Genomic DNA, 12,764 nt, shown 5'->3' with positions numbered 1-12,764 from the left:
TTGATTTTTTTTCAGTTACGTTTCTATTGGTGTATAGAAATGCTATTGATTTTTGTATGTTCATTTTGTATCCTGCAACTTTACTGAATTTCTCTACTTGTTATAGTGGGGTTTTTAATGAAATATTTAGGGCTCTCTGCAATACAATTATGCCATTAATTATTATGTCAAATAGAGATAATCTTACTTCTTTCTTCCCAGTTTGGATGCCTTTATTTTTTCTTCTTGCCTGATTGCTTTTGCAGTACTATATTGTACTTGCACTACTATATTGAATAGAAGTGGTAAAAGCATGCATGCCTACCTTGAACTGGATCTTAGTAGAAAAGCTTTCACTTGTTCCCCACTGATATGATGTTATCTGTGGATATTTCATAAATGGCCTTTGTTATGTTGAGAAACTTTCTTTCTGTATCTGAACTGTGAAGAGCTTTTATGAAGAAAGAATGCTGAACTTTGTCAAATGCTTTTCTCTATATCAATTGAGATGATCATGTATTTTCTTTCATTCTGTTAATATGATATATCACATTGATTTAATTTTATATCATATTGATTAATTTTTTAAAAAGCTTTGCATGGCAGAGGTAAATCTCACTTGGTCATGATGTATAATCTTCTTGATGTGTTCTTGAGTTTGGTTTGCTAATATTTTATTGAAGATTTTTGCATCAAACATCATCAGAGATATTGGCCTGTAGTTTTGTTCTCTTGTGGTATCTTTTTCTGGTTTAAGTAGCAAAGTGATGCTGGCTTTGAAAATGTGTTTGGAAGTATTTCCTCTAGCTCTATTTTTTGGATATGTTTAAGAAGTATTTATGATGTTTCTTCTTTGAGTTTTTGGTAGAATTCAACCAAAAAGCCACCTGGTCTTGGGTTTATAGGTTCTAACGTTTTCCATCTCTTTATTTGTTATTGATCTACTCAAACTTTCTATTACTTCCTGATTCAAACTGGGTAGGTTATATTTTTCTAGAAATTTATCAATTTCCTCTAGGTTATTCTATTTGTTGGCATAGAATTGTTTATAACAGTCCCTTATGACCATTTTATTTCTGATATATCTGTTATAATGTCTCCACTTTCATTTCTAATTTTATTTTTTGAGTCTTCTCTCTTTTTTTCTTAGTTGGTTTTGCTTATTTTAATTTCTCAAAAATCCAGCTCCTGATTTTATTGATTTTTTTCTGTAGTTTTCTGTTTTCTATTTGATTTATTTTTTTCTCTGATCTTTATTATTTCTTTCCTTCTACTAACTTTGGGTTTAGTTTGTTCTTTTTCTAGCTCCTTGAAGCATAATGTTAGACTATATTTTGGGGATATTTCTTCATTTTTAATGTAGGCACTTATTGCTATCAACTTCCCTTTTAGAACTGCTTTTGCTGTTGCTATATTCCATAGGTTGTGATATGTTGTGCTTCCATTGCCATTTGCCTCAAACAATTTTTTAAGTTTTCTCTCATATTTTTCTTTAACCTTGGTTGTTCAGAAGCATGTTGTTTAATCTCCACATATTTGTAAATTTTCCAAGATTCTTCCTGTTACTGATTTCCAGTATGAAACTACAATGGTACTATTCTGGTTGGAAACAATACTAGATATAATTTCAATATCTTTTAATTTGCTACGACTTGTTTTGTGGCCTAACATATGGTCTATACTGAAGTACATCTCATGAATGTTAAAGGAGAATATATATATTCTGCTGCTGTCTGATGAAAAACCATATATATGTCTCTTAGGTCCAATTGGTCTAAAGTTCAGTTCCATTCCAGAATTTCCTTGTGAACCTTCTGTCTAGTTTATCTATCCATTATTAAAAGTGGGATATTAAAGTACCCTAGTATTACAGTATTGCTATCTATTTCTGCCCTCGTGTTCATTAAAATTAGCTTCATATATTTATGTGCTTTGATGTTGAGTGCCTCTATATTTATAATTATGAGAATTGTAAATATTGTGATTATAAATTATAAATTGTCTTCTTGATGAGTTGGCTCCTTTATTATTAAACAATGACCCTTTTGTCTGTTATAAAACTACTTGACTTAATGTCTATTTTAACTGATATAGATAAAGCCACTCCAGCTTTTTTCTGGGCCTGTAATATCTTCTTCTATTCTCACTTTCAAACTGTATTTATCCTTAAAACAAAAATGGTCTCTTGTTATCACAATATAGTTGCATCTTGTTTTTTTAAATCCATTCAGTCATTTTAATGTCTTCTAATAAGAGAGTTTAATCTATTTACATTTAAGTTTTTTAATGATAGGTAAGGATTTATTGCTGCGATTTGGCTGACATTGTTAGATCACTTTTCTTTCTTCCTCTCTGATTGTTCATCTTGGTGATTTGGTGATTTTCTGTAGTGCTAAGTTTTTCTTTTTTTTCTCTTTCTTGTTTGTGTATGTGCTGCAGTTTTTTGCTTTGTAGTTACCATGGGGTTTACATAAAGTATCTTATAGTTATAATAAGCTATTTTTAGCTGATAACAACTTAACTTGGGTCACATCACATATTTTATCCTCCTCATTATGATTTATAAAAGTGTTACCACAATTTGCATCCTTTTGTATTGTATAGACCTTAGCAACTTAGGGTAACTATAGTTATTTATTTTTACCATTTTGGCTTTTAACCTTCATACTAGAGATTTGAAAGATTTACTCACCACCATTTCTGTCACAGAGTATTTTGAATTTGATTATGAATTTACCTCTACCAATGAGGTTTTTTCTTTCATACATTTTCATGTTAGTAATTATCATGCTTTCATTTCTGGTTGAAACACTACCTTAGGCATATCATATAAGGCAGTTCTAGTGGTAATGAATTCCCTCAACTTTTGTTTGTCTAGGAAAGACTTTATTTCTCCTTCATTTCTGTAGGACAGTTTTACTAGGTAGAGTATTCTTGACCGGCAGATTTTTCTTTCAGCATTTTGAATATATCATCCCATTTTCTCCTGGCCTGAAAAGTTTCTGCTGAGAAATCTGTTGATAGTCTAACAGAGATTTTCTTTTTTCTTTTGTTGCTTTTAAAATTTTCTTTGTCTTCGACTTCTGACATTTTGATTATAATGTGCCTCAATGTGGACCTCTTTGAGTTGAACCTGTTTGTGGTTTGAGCCAAATGGATCTGGATACCCAAATCTATTCCAACACTTGAGAAGTTTTCCAAAATTATTTTGTTAAATAATGTTTCTGTGCCCTTCACCATCTCTTTGTACTCTGGAATTCCCATAATGCCAATCTTTGTGATTACATTCTGGCCTATGAGCACTGCTGTGGCATTAGGATATTCTGTGTGGGCTGAGCGCTGTCAGAGCTTAAAAGGGAAATGGAGCCCACCAATCTTTGTTTGCTTAATGGTATCCCATATATATATATATATATATGGTTTCTATGTACATCCCCTATACAGGTTGCCTCTAAAACATATCTTGAATTTGTCTACGTCTCTTCTTATCCACTCTTATCACCTATACCTGAGTCACAAACCAGTATCATCTCTATCGTGAACTATTAGACTGGCTACCTAATTGGTCTCCCTGTTTCCATTTTGCCTCCACAACCCATCTACCATAAAGCAGAAAACTTTAATTGTATCCTTTCAATAATCTCCCATTACCCTCACAATTAAATCTAAATTCCTCACAATAGCTTACAAAGTCCTGAACAAATTTACATTTGCTTGTTTCTCCCACCTTCAATTTGTCCCTCAGCTACTCTCACTCTCTGTATCTCTGCTCCATCATTTTAGCCTTTTCTTAGCTGATACATCAAGGTTTATCTTCCTTAGAACTTTGACCTATGTGACTCCTTTTACTTAGAGAGCTTCTCCAACCAACCCTGTTGCTATCGTTGTATTCTCTAGGTCCTCAGTATCTTGGCTTAGATGTTACTTCCTTAACAAGATTGTCCCTGCCATCCAATTTAAAACAGGTTCTCTTCTAACATTCTGTCTCAGCCCTCTAATATTCCCTCATAGCACTTTTTAAAAATAACTGTGAATAATACTTTTATTTATTTACTTCTTATGATCTAACTATATGGAGCTCTATTTTATATACATATATATAATAGATAACTATACTACCTATATGGAGCTTATCTATATGCTCCAATAAGCAGGGCCCAACGTGATTTGGTTTAGAGCTCCCTACCTGGTACCTAACAGAGTAATTTCTCAATAAATATTTATAGAGAAATGTATAGTTTTGGATGCTATCACACTGCTCACATTTACCACAAATATCCTTTTCTCTTACTATATTATACTAATTATTGAGCACCTATTTATCACAGCCAAGAATTGCACTAAAAATTTATATGCATATAGATACATTCCTTTATTTTAAATAGCTAATATGATACGACTTCTTTTTACTATGTACTACCTTGCAATGAGGATGAGGCCGTATTCAACTTTAAGCGCACATGTGAAAAATGTAGGATAATTATGGTATAGCAACATTTGACTCTTTCATTTTCTTCCTGTGTAGTTTCGGATTAAGATCCATTGGTACATTGCCATGGAAGACATGAGAACAGGAAGTAAATGGAAAGAATAAAAGCCCAGAAGTAGATGCTTTGCATTCTAATCTTAGCTCTATCATTAATTATAAGGACTTAAGACTTTGGAAAAATCATCACATCTCTTTGGTTCTCAGTTTGTTCTTTCCAAAATAGGTTTGAAAAAAAATGTTTTTTAAGTCTCAAAAAGTATTGAAATTCTGAGACTAGTTTCATGAACTTTTCAGCTTGCTAATAATAAAATAATGATTGTCATAGTAAAGGCTAGCATTTATGGAAGATTCATAACATGTCCAGCATGATCTCATTAATCCTCACAATTTTCAGATGAGAGTTTTACTACCGGTAATTCTTTTACAAAGATAAAGAAGCACAGAGATGTTGAGTAACTTGTGCAAGTTCTCCTATCTCTAAGGGATGGTCAAGCAAGTAGCCTCATCTCGGAACCCATCTTCTTAATCACTGAACTATGGAACACCTTCTGTAATAGTAATTTTATTCATGATTGTTCCCTGCCTAGGGTGTTCCTAGGATGCTCAGAATTAACCTACAGGTGTTACTGGTGACCTGTGCTCTCAGAAGTGTCAATTATACATAGGTGTTTATCTTGTTATGTCTCTTCAGAGCCTCAACAAGGGGAGCCTAAGCCCACTTACATCTCTTCTGTTTGGTCTCTGTAGTAGTGGTTGGTTGGTTTATGGATAAATGAGATCACATCTGCCTGGCAGACTTGCCCAGCAGGACTGGTCCACCTCAGCTATTTCTCAGATGTCTTTATTGATTTTTGCATTGCTTTTGGCTTGTTTTCAGCACATTACTTTAGTGTCTTACTTGACAGCCCTCTGACCTATTCACTATTGAATTGTTGTTCAGGAATGTGCTCACTTGCCCTGCCTACACAACAGAGCTGACTTTCTACAGTGCTCTGATCAGCTTGACACTTTAAAGGGGTGATCATATAAATATGGTAGAAGTTTCCATGGCTGTGATTCAGTAATACCTAGCAAAATGGGTGACAGATTGCATCTATATTAACCAACCTATTTAGTTCAATTAATAGGTGTAATTGACTATTTACTATCAGGCCACCACAGGATTGGGAATACAGTGACAGATATATATACATATATATGTGTGTGTATATATATCTATATAGATATAACATATACATATATACACACATATACATATCCCTTAAAGAATGTATAATATTTTATGGGAAAATGTTTATTTAATAAAGATCTTAATAACTATTAGGATAGTATAAGTTCAAGTGCTGGAATGAATGTTATAAACGAAGTGTGCAGTTGGAATCTTTAAAAAGCATACGGCTATAAACAGGAGTTGATGGTGAATGCTTAGAACATATAAGGATATTTGGCCTACTATAGGAAGTAGTTTAGCATAGGGTTAAAAGCATGAGTAGGCCTAGTCAGAAGCCTAAATTAAAATCTGAATTCCTCTATTCACTAACTGAATGGGTTTGGACACACTACCAAATTTCTACAAATTCCTCGTAAAATGAGGAATTGTACAAGGAATTTGTAGATTTGTAAATTTTACAATTTGTAAAATTGTAAAATTACTTGTAAAATGAGAATAGTAGTATTTACCTTATAAAGTTGTAATCAAGAATAAGGTGAATAATATATATACACAATTTAGTGGTGGAATATAGATTTTACTAATTGCCATTGGCTTATATTATAAAGAATGGATAGTATTTGCACGAGAGGTTGGGCTGGGAAAGAATTTCAGAAAAGGGAATAGTATGGATATGGCCAGGAGCTGAGAATGAACATAACAGGTGCCCAGGAAAGAGATAAAACCTGCTTCACTGGAATCTATAATAGTCGAGTACCCTTAGACTCTCAGATGCTCTGTTCAACTATTTGATTTTGGACAAAGAACAACTCTAATGCTGCTGTAATTTACCAAGAATTTTACTCTGTCTCCAAAAAGAGTTCAATACTATTCTTACTTTGAAGCGTTGATTTTCGTCTGTGTAGCACATTGCTCCATTACCATTCCTGTCAGTCTTCCAAAAGATGCTCTCACTTTCTTGATACAAGTTGTTATCTCCCTGTCAAATGATGCCTCAATGCAAGGAACATTCCCAAGTTACACCAATACAGATACAAGTTTTAGCTTTGGACCATTGATAGGCTAGTAACCCAAAGGCAGGAAAAACTGTAATTTGCTTCTGCCTTTTACCTGGTCTATGGTGCTCTGAATAATTTCTTTTCATTTTCATGAGATTGTCTTTGGGTTCTTTACAGTGCATTTTATCAGCAGCTACAATGAGATGTGCAATGAGAGAGTTAGAATATATTTGAGCCTTTCCATAAAGGCACGAATGAGAAACAGCAGGCTTGCCGCATAAAAGGCAGGGCTGAACTGCAACAAGCTAATCTCTTCATATTGGAAAATTACTCCTTCTTTCTTTTTACAAACAACGGGAAAATTCTTTCACAATTTCCACGGAGTCTGCAAAGTGGAAATACAGTCAGACAGCCTATAAGAGAAATAATGTTGATGTTTTCAGAAAGATAATGTGAGCACCCAACCTTTTTATCTGAGAAACTCATAATACCTCCAGAGAGTCACATGGCTAGCAGATCCTTCCAATCTAGCTTTGCTTTAATCCTTTCTAATGCTTGCAGCATCCCTGTTCTGTCAACATTATTCGTCCCTTTTAGTCCAATGCACATAGAATGAGTGGAATCCTCTGTACAGTTTATGTTGCCAGGTATTCCATGCTTCACTGCCCTGCACCACTAAGAAATCTAATTATCCCACACTAGAGGTAGTGTGGCAAAGGAAAAAGAAGGGTACTGCAAACTGTGGTGTTTTGGTATGTGCAGGCTTAAAGAGAGAAAGGGGCAGCAAGGTTTAATGGTTCTCACTCATACAATATAGAGCTTCTTGAGGGCACAGATAGATTATCTGGATGGTGCAGAGAGCATTTTGCAACTTCTGACTTAATATTCAAATGCTTAAGACTTGCACATTTTGCCATACATGACTTTGTCTATGCGATAGCAAAACATTCAGAGTAAAAGCAGAATGCAAACAAATCATCTAAAACTCTAGGATTTTGGAGATATGTAACAAAAGAGCCATGAGATTAGGTGAAATGTTTACATTACTTTAGAATGTGCTGACCTCTCACATAGAGCCTCTGACGGCTTAGCAGACTGAAAGACAAAGAGCAGCCACCTTCTTTAGTTTCTAACTGGTAAACGTCTGCCTGCAATTTTTTTTTTAGGCCTTAGAAGGCCTCAAGCAGACAGAGGCAGGGTATGGTGAGCTCCATTTCCCTTTTAAGCTCTGACAGCGCTCAGCCCACACAGAATATCCTAATGCCACAGCAGTGCTCATAGGCCAGAATGTAATCACAGACAATGGTAGAGAGACAATGGATCGCCCTATCTTAATGCCACCCTTAGGCATTAAAATCCCATGTTAAAAAAAAAAAAAAACATTTTTAATAAAGCCAAATAGCCCATTGATAATTTCCCTTTTTTCTTAGAACACAACTTCTCAAAAATCCTGTCTACAAGATTGAGAAGGACTGGTCATGCAACTGAATATTTGAGGACATGTGAATATTGTGTCAGAATCTTTGCTTATGAAAATCCAATCTCTGCTGAGCCTCCAAACTTAAAAATTCTGCAGCCAAAGAGGACTTGAAAATGTATAAATCATGACTTTGCTCCTAGTTATTTAGCCACAGTGATGAGGTGGTTAGCATCCTATACCACCTGCATCCTAATAGGCCATAAGCTATTTTGGTTTTTCTGAGGCTTCACTGAAAGCAAAGAGGATAGATAAGCAGCATGCTCTATCTTTAGTATTCAGGACTTAGAAGAACTGCACTATAAGCCATCTCTTATGCCTTGCTGCCAGCACAGACTTGCAGGGGGATCCTACTATAATGAATAGCTTTAGAATAGTATCCAAAGTGTTCTTAAAGTAAGAGGTCACAGGCTGGTTAATGCCTGTGGTGCTCTTGACAGTTGTCTCCAGGTTCCTCATTGTTAGGAGTCCTGAGGTGATTGTAACTATGATAGTCATGGATAACACATGGAGAAGTTTGAGCTCACGCATGCCTTATGTACTCAACAGCCATGCTCTTTGTACTTAGTCAGTTTTTAACTATGCCTCAAGATTGTCTACCCCTAGTTAGACATATTTTTTTCTAAGGTTGTCCTAGTCCTAGAAGGGTGATAGGGGAAGAGCTGACATCTGGCAGCACAGATCCTGTGGGATTTATAAAACTGACAGATGTCATATGAAAGAAGCTTGCTTTGCATTTGATACCCAATGATGTTATGAAAAAGTAATTCTTAATGCAAACTGAAAACCGGATTTTTAACATCCTTTTCAAAAATGAGTTGAAATTCTAAAACATCTCTCTTACAACTTCCATAAGAATTCTTGCTACATTCATGCTGCAAATAACATTGAAACATTTGTTATATATTGAATTCAGAGAAGAGTTCATAGAAAGTAGACTTTAGGTTTGACCTGGAGCTAATCTCTTTTAAATTGATCTTAGAGTTTCTTGCCTTGTTTTAAACAGGACCTAGGGAATGGTTAGTTTGGAAAGAAAAAAATAAGATACAGTTTCTTAATAACCAGTATGACATTTTTATTGTTCACATTCACCCTTAGCTACTTCTTCTTGACACCCACAGGATAACAGTGCCGTTTCATAGATTCACAGTGGGGAACAAACAAGCTTGTATGGTTCTAAAGAGACACCTCTCCTTTCTACTTCCTGGTCAACTCATGCAGGAAGGCCCAGAGCATAATTAGTGCTAATTTAAGAACTTCTCACTGTAGTGAAAACTCTTAATCTCTAGAGAAAGGAGAAGAGGCCCTATAAAAATATTTCCTTCTTCCATCAAGTGTTAGCTTTGTCTTGGAGCAACTTGACAATGGGGACCAATTGTGCAGAAGTATTAACTATATGTGCACATTTATCATCTAAATCTGCTTTCATTCAGCAAAGATGTATTGAGTGCTTATTACATGCTAAGCATCATTTCTAGTACTATGGGTAGAGGGAGAAATGAAAAAGACAAAAATCTCAGTCCTCAGGTAATTTTTATTCCAGTAGAGGAAAAAAACTATAAGCAACAAAAATAAGTAAAATACAAATAATGCTAAATAGTGATAAGGAGAAAAAGAAAAGAGCCAGGCATGTCAAAGCAGGAAAAGATTATTAAAATTTTAGGTAGGATATTTAGGAAGAATCACTGAGAAAACAATTTTTGAGTAAATAACTAAAGGAAGTGAACAAGCAAGCTGTATTAGTTCATTCTTGCACTGCTATGAAGAACGGCCTGACACTGCATAATTTATAAAGAAAAGTGGTTTAATTGGCTGATGGTTCTGCAGGCTGTACAGGAAGCGTGGCTGGGGAGGCCTCAGGAAACTTGCAATCAAGGTGGAAGGCAAAGGGGAAGCAGGCATGCCTTACATGGCAACAGAAGGAAGAGAAAAGGGGGAGGTGCCACACACATTTAAACAACCAGATGTTATAAGAGCTCACTATCACAAGAACAGCATGGGAGAAATCTGACCCCATGATCCAATCACCTCCCAGTAGGCCCTTCTTCTGATATTGGGGATTACAATGAAACAGGGGATTTGTGTGGGGACACAAATCCAAAGCATATCACAAGCCATGGAATTTATCTAGAGAAACAGTACTTCAGTCAGAGAAAATAGCAAGTGCAAAATCTCTGAGGCATGGCATGTTCAAGGAATAGCAAAGACAGCAGTATGCACAGGGCAGAGCAAGTGATGGCTGGTTAGGTTAGAGGTCAGATTATGTAGGGCCCTCAGATCATTGTAAGAACTTTAACTTTTACTCTAAATGAGATGGGAAACTGGAAGAGGATTTTAAGCAAAGTAGTTACATGATCTTACCTACATTTTAACAATATTATACAGGCTGATGTACTAAAACCAGACTATATGATGATCAAGGCTAAGGGAACCAGGTAAGAGGCTAAGACGGAAGCGGAGGGGCTAGGTAAAAGCTTATTGCAATAAGAGATGATGGTACTAGAGTGCTGATGGTATGGACTTGTGAGACAGGGTTGGATTCTAGATACATGCATATATATGGCTTTAAACAAACATAATATTAGACCAAGCTAACAATTATCAGAAAGCCCTATTAGACACTCACAGGACACAAAGGATATATGATGACGTCTTCTGCAAACATATGTAGCAAAAAGATCTATATAAATTCATATACATTCCCACACTTATTTACATTCCCTACTCGGGTTGCATATTTATTCTTAGTTATGCCATTAAAAGAAACATCTTAAATCAAACAAATTTGACGACTTAAATTTTGAGTTCCTTAGGAAATGCATATTAGATATACACATAATTTTGGAATACATTTTCATATTTAAGTATAATTACTAAATGGAAATTCACCATTGGCTTCTAATACCCATAGTCTCTATAGCATTTCTCTGCCATAATTTGTGGAAAACATAAAACTCTGGTCCTCTTATACCATACCTGTCTCAGAATATTAGTTTTTTAGTCTTAAACACCCTGTTTTCAGACCTTTGTTTAGAAGTCATTGTTTGCAGAAGTGAGCTGCCTCACATAACATTACATTCCCTCCATGAGGGACAGCTCACGTCCAGTGACTGGTCCATGCAGGGCACAAAGATGCAGCCCTTGCTTTGATTCATAACCCTGAAGGGCCATGCCAACTCCAGAGCTCCCCATGGACTTGGCCAAGGGCGCTGTTGCAACTGCATCATAATTTATGTTTTCCCTCCACCCATCTTGCCTCTCTCAATCCCTCCCAGGTGTTTTTTCTAAGAGCACATAGCCAATAAACCTATAGCATGCAAATCTCTATCTCAGAGTTTGTTTTCTAGAGAATTAACCTAAGATAGCATGACCTTATTTATACAGCTGTTGCTAATAAAATTGAATATTGAAACTACAGATACAGCCAAAGTATCAGCCACCTAAACATAATAACAATAACGTGGACTTATCAAGAGGAATGAATGTTAACTAGCACCACTTAAATTTTAATTCTGATCTAATCTCCAAATTGCTTACTATATCAGTTCATCGTTTACCTTAAGAAAAATACTTTTAAAAACTAATCTTCAGGGGGCGGAGCAAGATGGCCGAATAGGAACAGCTCCAGTCTCCAACTCCCAGCGCGAGCGACACAGAAGACCGGTGATTTCTGCATTTTCAACTGAGGTAGTGGGTTCATCTCAATGGGGAGTGCCGGACGATCGGTGCTGGTCAGCTGCTGCAGCCCGACCAGCGAGAGCTGAAGCAGGGCGAGGCATTGCCTCACCTGGGAAGCGCAAGGGGGAAGGGAATCCCTTTTCCTAGCCAGGGGAACTGAGACACACAACACCTGGAAAATCGGGTAACTCCCACCCCAATACTGCGCTTTAAGCAAACAGGCACACCAGGAGATCATATCCCACACCTGGCCGGGAGGGTCCCACACCCACGGAGCCTCCCTCATTGCTAGCACAGCAGTCTGTGATCTACCGGCAAGGCAGGAGCGAGGCTGGGGGAGGGGCGCCCGCCATTGCTGAGGCTTAAGTAGGTAAACAAAGCTGCTGGGAAGCTCAAACTGGGTGGAGCTCACAGCAGCTCAAGGAAACCTGCCTGTCTCTGTAGACTCCACCTCTGGGGACAGGGCACAGTAAACAATAACAAACTTGGCAGAAACCTCTGCAGACGCAAACGACTCTGTCTGACAGCTTTGAAGAGAGCAGTGGATCTCCCAACACGGAGGTTGAGATCTGAGAAGGGACAGACTCCCTGCTCAAGTGGGTCCCTGACCCCTGAGTAGCCTAACTGGGAGACATCCCCCACTAGGGGCAGTCTGACACCCCACACCTCACAGGGTGGAGTACACCCCTGAGAGGAAGCTTCCAAAGCAAGAATCAGACAGGTACACTCGCTGTTCAGAAATATTCTATCTTCTGCAGCCTCTGCTGCTGATACCCAGGCAAACAGGGTCTGGAGTGGACCTCAAGCAATCTCCAGCAGACCTACAGCTGAGGGTCCTGACTGTTAGAAGGAAAACTATCAAACAGGAAGGACACCTACACCAAAACCCCATCAGTACATCACCATCATCAAAGACCAGAGGCAGATAAAACCACAAAGATGGGGAAAAAGCAGGGCAGAAAAGCTGGAAAT

This window comes from Macaca thibetana, chromosome 3 (assembly GCF_024542745.1).
Source record: "Macaca thibetana thibetana isolate TM-01 chromosome 3, ASM2454274v1, whole genome shotgun sequence".
In the NCBI taxonomy this organism is placed as follows: domain Eukaryota; kingdom Metazoa; phylum Chordata; class Mammalia; order Primates; family Cercopithecidae; genus Macaca; species Macaca thibetana.
Note: the sequence above shows the minus strand (reverse complement) of the source record.